Below are 10,234 nucleotides of genomic sequence, written 5' to 3' on the forward strand. Positions count from 1 at the left end.
TTTATTTATCAAAGTAGATTGTGAGTGTGTCCTGTAATCTCATTCCTGAGCCTCATTCCTGATTCTTAGACATATTTCCCTTTTGGAACCTCTGCTATGAGGATCTTGAAGATTTATAGCTGAAAAGGACCTTAGAGACCCTCTAGATCAACCCCTACATTTTCACAATTGAGACCCAGAGAAGTAGTGACTTAGCCAAGATCAGTCACGTTGTTTCTGAGAAAAGTCTTGAATTCAGCTTCTCTGCCTCTAGACCCAGAGCTCTTTCCTCATCACATTGCCTCCTTTCGTTTATTTGTTTAGTTGTTTGCTTGTTTATTTATTGGCTAACTTTTTTTTGCCACCCATTTCAATGAACACAGTATAGCAATATAAAGTTCTCATTTCTGTTTTATTTTCTGTTTTTTTGTATGTTCTGTGAAATGATCAAATCAACCATTTTCAATAAAAATTAATCTTTTAATTCATTTAGCCCCAAATACAGAAAACCAATGAGTAAATAAGGTAAGTCATCCAGGGCAATATAACTCAAGGTATATTATTTTGTTTTAAGACCACATATATCGGGACAGCTAGGTGGCACAGTGATAGAGCACTGGCCCTGGAGTCAGGAGTACCTGAGTTCAAATCTGGCCTCAGACACTTAATAATGACCTAGCTGTGTGGGCTTGGGCAAACCACTTAACCCCACTGCCTTGCAAAAACCCTTAAAAAAAAAAAAAAGACCACATATATTGAAATGTTTTATTAAGTACTTTTACAATGAAAACATAATGTGGAGATGACCTTGTTGGCCATGGAAGCACAGTTTGCACACTCCCTTGTCCTGAGATAGAAGAAACAGTGTTGACTTTATCACCGAGTTGGCTGCCAAACTAAGTATAGCAGCCAAACTAAGCCTGAGAGGTTTGCCACTTCATAGAGGTGTCATTCAGGGGGTCAGCAGTGGAATAACCACCAGAAAATTGCAGATCCTAGACATATAAAAACACATAAACAATATACAGACACATGTCTGTCTTATATGTGGATACATATTTACAGTTGTATATAAACACATCTATAAATATTTCACTGATGTGTTTTTATATTCCCTGCATTTTTATTTTTAGGTTTTTTTTTTAGTTTTTGCAATGGCAGTCGGGTTAAGTGACTTGCCCCCAAGGTCACAACTAGGTAATTATTGTCTGAGGCTGAATTTGAGCTCAGGTCCTCCTGACTCCAGGGCTGGTGCACTTACCTTGCTGCCCCTTTCCCCACATTTTCTAAAAGAATCCTACCTCACTCCTCAGAAAATCACCTATCAATAATTTTTTTTAAGAGATGGAAAAGTTTAGCAAAAATAACCAATTTTGATTTTTTTAAAAAACTTTTTCCTTCTGTTGCTATTTTGGGTTCTGTTTCCTTGGTTCATATAAGTTCCCCATGCTTCTCTATTATCTTCATTTCTCAATTCAATAATATTGCATTCAGTAACCATAATTTGTTTAGCCATTCCCCAATCAATAGACATCTTTGTTACTACAAAAAATAATTCTGATGTAAACATTTTGCTGTATATGGGAACCTTTTTTATATCTTTGATATTTTTGGTCAAGTATATATAGGTGTTGAGTGCCTATATTTCAATAGAATTGAATCCTTTTTTGCACATACAATCTAAGAAGGGGTCCGTGGGCTTTGCTAGCCTGCCACAGGGATTCATGACAGACAATTAGCCTTGACATAAGATAACCTTATTTGAAGTCAATGGTATAGGTTGCAAATGTTCATACCAAGATTTCCCTTTTGATCAGCAAGACTTAAATGTAGTTCAGGGAAAAAAAGATTTAAAAAAATAGTTCAGTTCAGGCTGAAATAGGTTCTTATGCATCTATAAGACAGGAACAGCTATCGCACCCTTTTTGCACTTTGATCACCCATTTTCATATGAACTGAGAAGCTATATCATTTCAGACCCTTTCATGGGAGATCTAAGTCTCTTGAGGGTCAGTGATTTGCTGAGAGGGGTGTTACAACTGAAGTTGGACTGGGTTCAAATCCCAGCTTTAATACTTGACTGGTGGAATGGCTAATGGAAAATCACCTGTTTTCACTTTCTTCATTCATGAAATAAGGGTAGGCCCCCTGTGGGGAATGGCTCACAAGATGATTAGGTAACTACCGAACCCTGGTTGTCGCTCTCCTAACTGCTGTGGGGGGGAGGTAATGGGAGTCACATACCTCATAGGGCTTTTGTGAGGATCAAAAGAATCAAAAATAGATCACTGCTTCACATATTAGTAGGTGCTGTAGCAGTGTTGCCTATTTTCTATGAAGGCAGCCTTCAGTCAAAAAGAATCTGGGTTCAAATCGTACTAATAGCTATGCAGACCTGCTTTGTGACCCTGGGCAAGTCAACGTCTAAGACCTTGCAGAACAGGAGCCCATGTAGATATTCTGGTAGGTGGTGAAGATGCAAGAACAAAGAATGAAACTGTTCCAACTTATTGGAAATAAGCTTGTGATAGGGATTGTTTCTTTTTTTTGTTAAATGATGGATGATATACAAGAAAATGTTGATTGCAAGTTCCCATACCAGTGAAATCACAAATCCAGTTTCCAAAAACCAGAACAAATCCTAGCAACTTTTGAGTTGTATGTGCCTCTAGGCCAGACCACTGGGTGTCAGTATAGAACACGCAGATGTTCATGTTGTTTTTATGACTCTTAGTCAAAGAAAAATGTGACTGTGGTCAATAAAAGTGTGGGAAGAAATCAGTCTCCAAGTAGTATCCTTCAGTACAGGATTAAAGCACCCGTTTTTTAATGATGTTTAGAAAAGTCCATGAAAAAAATTAAAAAAGAAAACTCCATGGACTTATGTCCAAATCCCACCATTGGGCTCAGACAATTCAGTTAAATTTTCTGAGCCTCAGTTTTCCCCATTTTGTTTCTAGCTTGTTTGTATTTGTTCGAGCTTGTGCTCTGTTGGGACAGCCTTTAAGACCTCAGGCTCACTTGGGCAGTATAATGAATGTTTGAAGGATGACTTCATGAGCTGGAGAACAATGACTTCAGTTACTAAACTGAGGATATTGAGAGGCTTAAATGAGAATATGCATAATTTACTCATAAATTTTAAAATATTACATAGTTTTATTTAAATATTTGCAATATTTATTAAAAATGAGGTTTCATGCTTTACCTAAAGATTGGACGATGACTATAATATATTCCAATACCAAGATTCTTCTCAGAAATACAGCATAAATTACCTCTTCTGAGGCAGGATGGTGTTGGATAAAGGGCAATGAGCTTGGAGGCAGATCTGGCTTTGAATCTTGGTTCCAGCATTTTCTTTTTTTTTTTAGTTATTTTTTTTTTGCAAGGCAATGGGGTTAAGTGGCTTGCCCAAGGCCGCATGGCTAGGTAATTATTAAGTGAGGCTGGATTTGAACTCAGGTACTTCTGACTCCAAGGCTAATTCTCTAACCACTGTGCCACCTAGCCGCCCCGGTTCCAGCATTTTCTAGCTATCTTACACTTCTCTGAAATGGGGGTGGTGGGTAATAATTGTCTGTAGTTCTAGGAACAACTGGATGGTGCAGTGGATAGAACACCAACTCTAGAGTCAGGAGTTCTTCACTAACTATAGCACTGAAACACTTGGGCAAGTCACTTAGTCCTTATCGCCTGGCATCCAGGACCATCTCTTGATGAATAATTGGCCACTGAAGCTAGTTGGCTCCATAGGAGAGAGACTAGTGACTTATCACAGCCCCTTCACTCAAATCCAATTCACTTGTCATGGCATCACCTCCCTGATGTCCTGATCTTTGAAAACAACACAAGCACCACCAACTATGTGGGACAGTTGGAATAAACCTTTTTTTTAAAGTTTTTTTAATTCATTTTTGAATTTTACAATTTTTGCCCTAATTTCACTTCCCTCCCCTACCCCCACCCCCACAGAAGGCAGTCTTTTGTTTCCATGCTATACTCATCTAAGTTGAATGTGTTGAGAGAGAAATCATATCCTTAAGGGGAAAAAAATAAAATATAAGGGATAGCAAGATTACATAATTAGATAACATGTTTGTTTTTTTAAATTAAAGGTAATAGATATAAAACAAGCCCTCATAAATGCTCAACATTTCTATATATGACTAGCAAGATATAGCAGGAAGAGTTAAAGAAATTCCATTCAAAGTAACCTCAGACAATATAAGGGAGTCTATTTGCCAAGGCAGATGCAGAAACTTTTTGAAAACAATTACAAAACACTTCTCGCTCAAATTAAATCATATTTAAATAACTGTGCAAACATCAACTGCTCATAGGTAGAGCTAATATAATAAAAATGACAATTCTACCAAAACTAAATTAGCTGTTTAGTTTCCTACCAATCAAAATTCCAAAAAATTAATGTTAGAAAAGCATGGTTAAGTAAATTCATATGGAGAAATAAAAAGTCAAGAATTTCCAGGGATTCAGTGAAAAAAAGGTAAAAAAAGAAGGGGGCTTAGCCCTACCAGATCTAAAATTATATTATAAAGCATCAGTCATCAAAACTTTGATATTGGCTAAGATATAGAATTGGTGGATCAGTGGAATCGACTAAGTGCAAAAGCAAGAGACAATTGTAATCTGCTGTTTGATAAACCCAAAGAGTCCAGCTATTGGGATAAAAACTCTCTCTTTGATAAAAAACTGCTGGGAAAATTGGAAGTTAGTATGGAAGAAACTTAGATTAGACCAACACCTCTCACCCCATACCAAGATAAGATCCAAATGGTTACAGGATTTAGACATAAAAAACAATACTATAAGCAAATCAGAAAATCAAGGAGTAGTTTACCGTCAGATCTATGGAAAGGGAAACAGTTCATGACTAGGGAAGAGATGGAGAACATCACTAAAAACAAACTAGAAAATTTTGATTACATTAAATTAAAAAGTTTTTGCACAGACAAAACCACTGTAACCAAGATCAAAAGAAATGTAAACTGGGAAACAATCTTTAAAAAATAGTATTTCTGACAAAAGACTCATTTCTAAAATATACAGAGAACTGAGTCAAATTTTAAAAAAAAAGCCATTCCCCAATTGAGAAATGGTCAAAGGATGTCCAAAGACAATTTACAAATGAAGAAATCAAAGCAATCCATAGTTATATGAAAAATTGTTCTAAATCACTACTTATTAGAGAAATGCAAATTAAAACATCTCTGAGGTACCACCTCACACCTCTCAGACTGGCCAATATGATCAGAAAGGACAATGATCATCGTTGGAAGGGTTGTGGGAAATCTGGGACACTATTACACTGTTGGTGGAGCTGTGAACTCATCCAACCTTTCTGGAGAGAAATTTGGAACTTTGCCCAAAGGGCAACAAAAATGTGCATACCCTTTGATCCAGCAATACCACTACTGGGTCTATACCCTGAAGAGATCATGAAAAAGGGTAAAACATCACTTGTACAAAACTATTCATAACAGCCCTGTTTGTGGTGGCAAAGATTTGGAAATTAAGTGAATGTCCTTCAGTTGGCTAGTGGCTTAGCAAACTGTGATCTGTGTATGTGATGGAACACTATTGTTCTATTAGAAACCAGGAGGGATGGGAATTCAGGAAAGCCTGGAAGGATTTGCATGAACTGATGCTGAGTGAGATGAGCAGAACCAGAACAACACTGTTCACCCTAACAGCAACATGTGGGTGATGTTCAACCTTGAAGGACTCGCTCATTCCATCAGTGCAACAACCAGGGACAATTTGGGGCTGTCTGCGATGGAGAATACCGTCTGTATCCAGAAAAACAACTGTGGAGTGTGAACACAGACCAAGGACTATTACCTTTAATTTAGGAAAAAAACATCTTATGTAATTTTACTCTTATACTTTATTTTTCTTCCTTAAGGATATGATTTCTCTCTCATCACATTCAACTTAGATCAATGTATATCATGGAAACAATGTAAAGACTAACAGACTGCCTTCTGTAGGGGTGGGGGGAGGGAAGTAAGATTGGGGAAAAAATTGTAAAACTGAAATAAAAACTTGGAAAAAAAATAAATTAAAGGTCATAGTCTTTGATCTTTGTTCAAACTCCACAGTTCTTTCTCTGGATACAGATGGCACTCTCCTTTGCAGACAGCCCCAAATTGTCCCTGATTGTTGCACTGATGGAATGAGCGAGTCCATCAAGGTTGATCATTGCCCCCATGTTGCTGTTAGGGTGTACAGTGTTCTGGTTCTGCTCATCTCACTCAGCATCAGTTCATGCAAATCCTGGCTTCTCTGAATTCCCGTCCCTCCTGGTTTCTAATAGAACAGCATTGTGGAATAAACATTTTTAAAATTCTAATCTTTTTTGTATTTATATAAAACAGCTTCTTCAAAAATGTAAGCAATGCAGAGATTTTTCAGTATATGACTGGCATAATTTGTGCTTTGCAAGTAAATGAAGTCCTCCCAGTCAGGTCTGAAATTGTGTATCTAATTCTGCACTTTGAGATCATATCTCTCGGGAAGGAGAGAGGAGCTTGGGTACTTCGCTTTGTGAGCTCTGGAGTTGTGACCAAGCATCGGTTGTTTTGGATTTCAAATTTATTATTAGATAAATGATTTTTGGTTCTGCTCGCTTTCTTCTGAGTTAATTCATACAAGTTTTCACATACTTCTCTGAAATTATTTTCTCATTCCTTTATGATATATTTATCATAATTTATCATATCATAATTTATTCAGCCATTTCACTAATTGATGAGTATACACTTTGTTTCCTGTTGTTTACTACAAGGAAAGGAGCTCATGAAATATCTGGAAGAGGAGTGTCTGTTTATCTTTGGGGGTTGGAATCTCTTTAGGATACTAGAGTCAAATACCATTGACCTGAAGAAAGACCTCGAAGTAAAGAATGACAATCAATCAAGTTCAAATCTAAGTCCTGGGTGGGGTATCCCTGCCACTGGCTCAATTTGGGTGCCTGTCATGCATCTGGGTATGTAATACATACCCTCATGGCACCTGGTATACTCAATGGGAGTGGGTTTGAACGACACCATTCATAGTCCCTGGCCCGAGCAGACAATGGCAGAACTTGAGTTATCCCTGGGTCTGAGCCATAATGTGATCTATCACTATGAGTATAATTTAATTACTGTTGTTCAATTGTTTTTCAGTCATGTTCCAGTCTTTGTGACCCCATTTGGGTTTTCTTGGCTAAGATACTGGAATGGTTGGCCATTTCCTTCTCCAGCTTATTTGACAGATGAGGAAACCGTGGCAAATAGAGTAAAGTGATTCGCCCAGGATCAGACAGCTAGGAAGTATCTAAGTCCCGATTTGAACTCAGAAGATGAGTCTTCCTGCCCCCAGACTTGGAGCTCTATCCACTGTGCCACCTGGAGCTCCAATACTATATACCAACCAAGTTTACTAATGTAATAAATTAAGGATATTTTATTCCAAATAGTGACAGATTATTTTTACTTTAAAAGCAGAATGTTCCTAGCACTTTCTGAATTGTTTTGTTTGTTTTTGCATAAAACATCAATAGTAGAGGCAATATAGCAGAGTGGATAGAAAGTTGGTCTCAGAGATAGGACGGTGGGTTCAAGTTTTGCCTTTTGGTGGCTAGCTCTGTGATCCTAGGCAGCATTCAGCCTTTTGTTGTCCAGAACATCTCTTTTAAGACTAAAAGTAAGGGAACAGCTGCTAATCTGCATTGGTTAAAAAAATAGTCTCTTGGGGCAGCTAGGTGGCGTAGTGGATAAAGCACCGGCCCTGGAGTCAGGAGTACCTGGGTTCACATCCGGTCTCAGACACTTAATAATTGCCTAGCTGTGTGACCTTGGGCAAGCCACTTAACCCCATTTGCCTTGCAAAAATCTAAAAAAAAAAATAAAAAAATAGCCTCTTCATCTGGAATTCCAGATAGATAAATGGATAGATGTAGATCTATGGATATGCATGTGGATTTAACTTTAGTTGTTTGAAATCACAGTTAAAGCCACGTTTTCCAGATTGCTCTCTTCATGTCTTTGAGCCTCTCCCTCCATTTAAAAACTTCATATATATTAGGTGTAGTATCTTAAGGCTGTATTTAGTCCAGTGCTTGGTGTAGAACCTCAGTGTTGATTGTACTTCTAGACTCACCAGATCCAGTCTTGAAGTTTTTTCAATTAACAGATAATAGCTTCGGGGCAGCTAGGTGGTGCAGTGGATAGAGCACGAGCCCTGGAGTCAGGAGGACCTGAGTTCAAGTCCAGCCTCAGACACTTAACAATGACCTAGCTGTGTGGCCTTGGGCAAGTTACTTAACCCCATTGCCTAGGACCCCCCCCCCCCCAGAAAAAAAGGAAGACCAAAAATTAGTAAACATAACAGTTCAGGACCTTTGGCACCAGATCCAGAATTCTCTCCAATGACAAGCATGATTATAATTTCTTCAGTAATTTTACCATTGTGGTTAGTAAATAACCATTATGTTCTAAATGTTGGGGGGTTTACAAAGACAGGTAAAAACCGGCCCCTGTTTTAAAGGAGCTCACAGTCCTATGGGAGAGAAAACATGCAAAAAACAATGCACAAATAAAATATGTACAGGATAATAAAAAGGAAGATGTGAATAGAGGGCAGATACCAGCATTGAGAAGGATCAGGAGAGGATTCTCTAAGGAATTGGATTTTACCTATGACTTGAAGCCAGAGGTGGAGATGAGGAAGGCTACTTCAGATACAGTGAAAATGCCCAGATTAGGAGGTGGAGGGTCAAAAAACAGCAAGGACACTAGTATCACTAGATCTCAGAGTGTAAGAGAAAAGATATTGGAAAAGTAGTAGATAGCCAGGTTGTCAAAATTCTTGAATTCCAAACAATGATACAAGGGCTCTATAGTCTCCTACATGGAACAATGCCCTCCAGTGATACAGATTATAATCTCTCCAGATTTTTTTATCTTGTACAATGTCCTTGCCTTAATCAGTTGCCAAATTTTGCTATTTCTTTCTCTAGAATGTGATCAACATCTTCTCATGCCTTCATCTAGACCCTCACTACCCCTAGCTTCCTAATTGTTCTCTTTCCCTGTCTCTGGGGAGACTTTAGAGTCTCTCCCCTCCCTCTCCAATCTATCCTTTGCCCAGCTTCCAAAGTGATTCTTCTTAAGCACAGAAACTGTGTCAGGACCCAATCCAAAATGACTCTTGTGTCTTCCTATTGCCTGTAGAGTCAAAGGGAAATTCTTTTTGACTTTTAAAGTCCTTCACACCTGGCACCATCTCTACAGCCTCATTATACATGATTCCTCCCTGTCTCCAGTCTAGTCCAACAGAGCTTCTCTCCACTTCTCACATATGATTCTTAGCTCCTGCGTCTGTGAGTACCTTTGCCCTGGATGTCTTCCATGCCTGGAATCCCCAACATTCCTCAATAATTAGTTCATGAAGCTTTTCCTGATCTTCCATCTATGACACTACCCTCCCTAGCCACCTAGTTCTGAACTATCTTGTATTTATTTTGCATTTATTCTATTTGTATTTATGCATCGGCTACATGGGCATGTGGCCACCCTCTCTTACTCTCTGGGTTGCAGGTCTTTATAACCTTAGGGAACCCACATAAAGCCTCTGTATTCTCTACTCTTAGTTTTTGTTGTTTTCCAGGCATTTCAGTCCTAACTGACTCTTCCTGACCCTGTTTGACATTTTTTTGGGGGGGGGAGGCAATGATACTGAAGTGGTTTGCCATTTCCTTATCCAGATCAGTTTCCACATTCTACCCACTGTAGAACCTACCTGCCCTACAAATCATACTGCAGGCAATTCTCTTCTTTTCTCAAACTGAAGAAGGTGCAACAAGCTGTTTCCAACTTGATCACTCTTACAAGTCTGCCAAGAAAATGTGTGTTCTATTGTAAGAACTAGGAGTTCCCTTAATCTACAGAAGTGACTTTCTAGACAATACATAGAAAGTAGATGGGTGAAAGAGCCTGTGATAGCAACATTTTGTAAGAGTAGTAGCCTGAGGAAGTAAACTTTTATCACCGGCTGTCCACGAGACGAAAACATTGCTTGATTGGCTACTTAAAGAATGCCATGGTGAATTGGGAGTAAACCAGGGATTAAAGATTTAAACTCTTGGCATTCTGTAAAATAAACAGAGAACTTGCCATCTTTGTCTCCCTCCTCTTCAACGTTCACCTGAGAACTTGACTACAGCTGGACTGAGTCAAGTCATAGGTTA

This window comes from Macrotis lagotis, chromosome 2 (assembly GCF_037893015.1).
Source record: "Macrotis lagotis isolate mMagLag1 chromosome 2, bilby.v1.9.chrom.fasta, whole genome shotgun sequence".
NCBI lineage: Eukaryota > Metazoa > Chordata > Mammalia > Peramelemorphia > Peramelidae > Macrotis > Macrotis lagotis.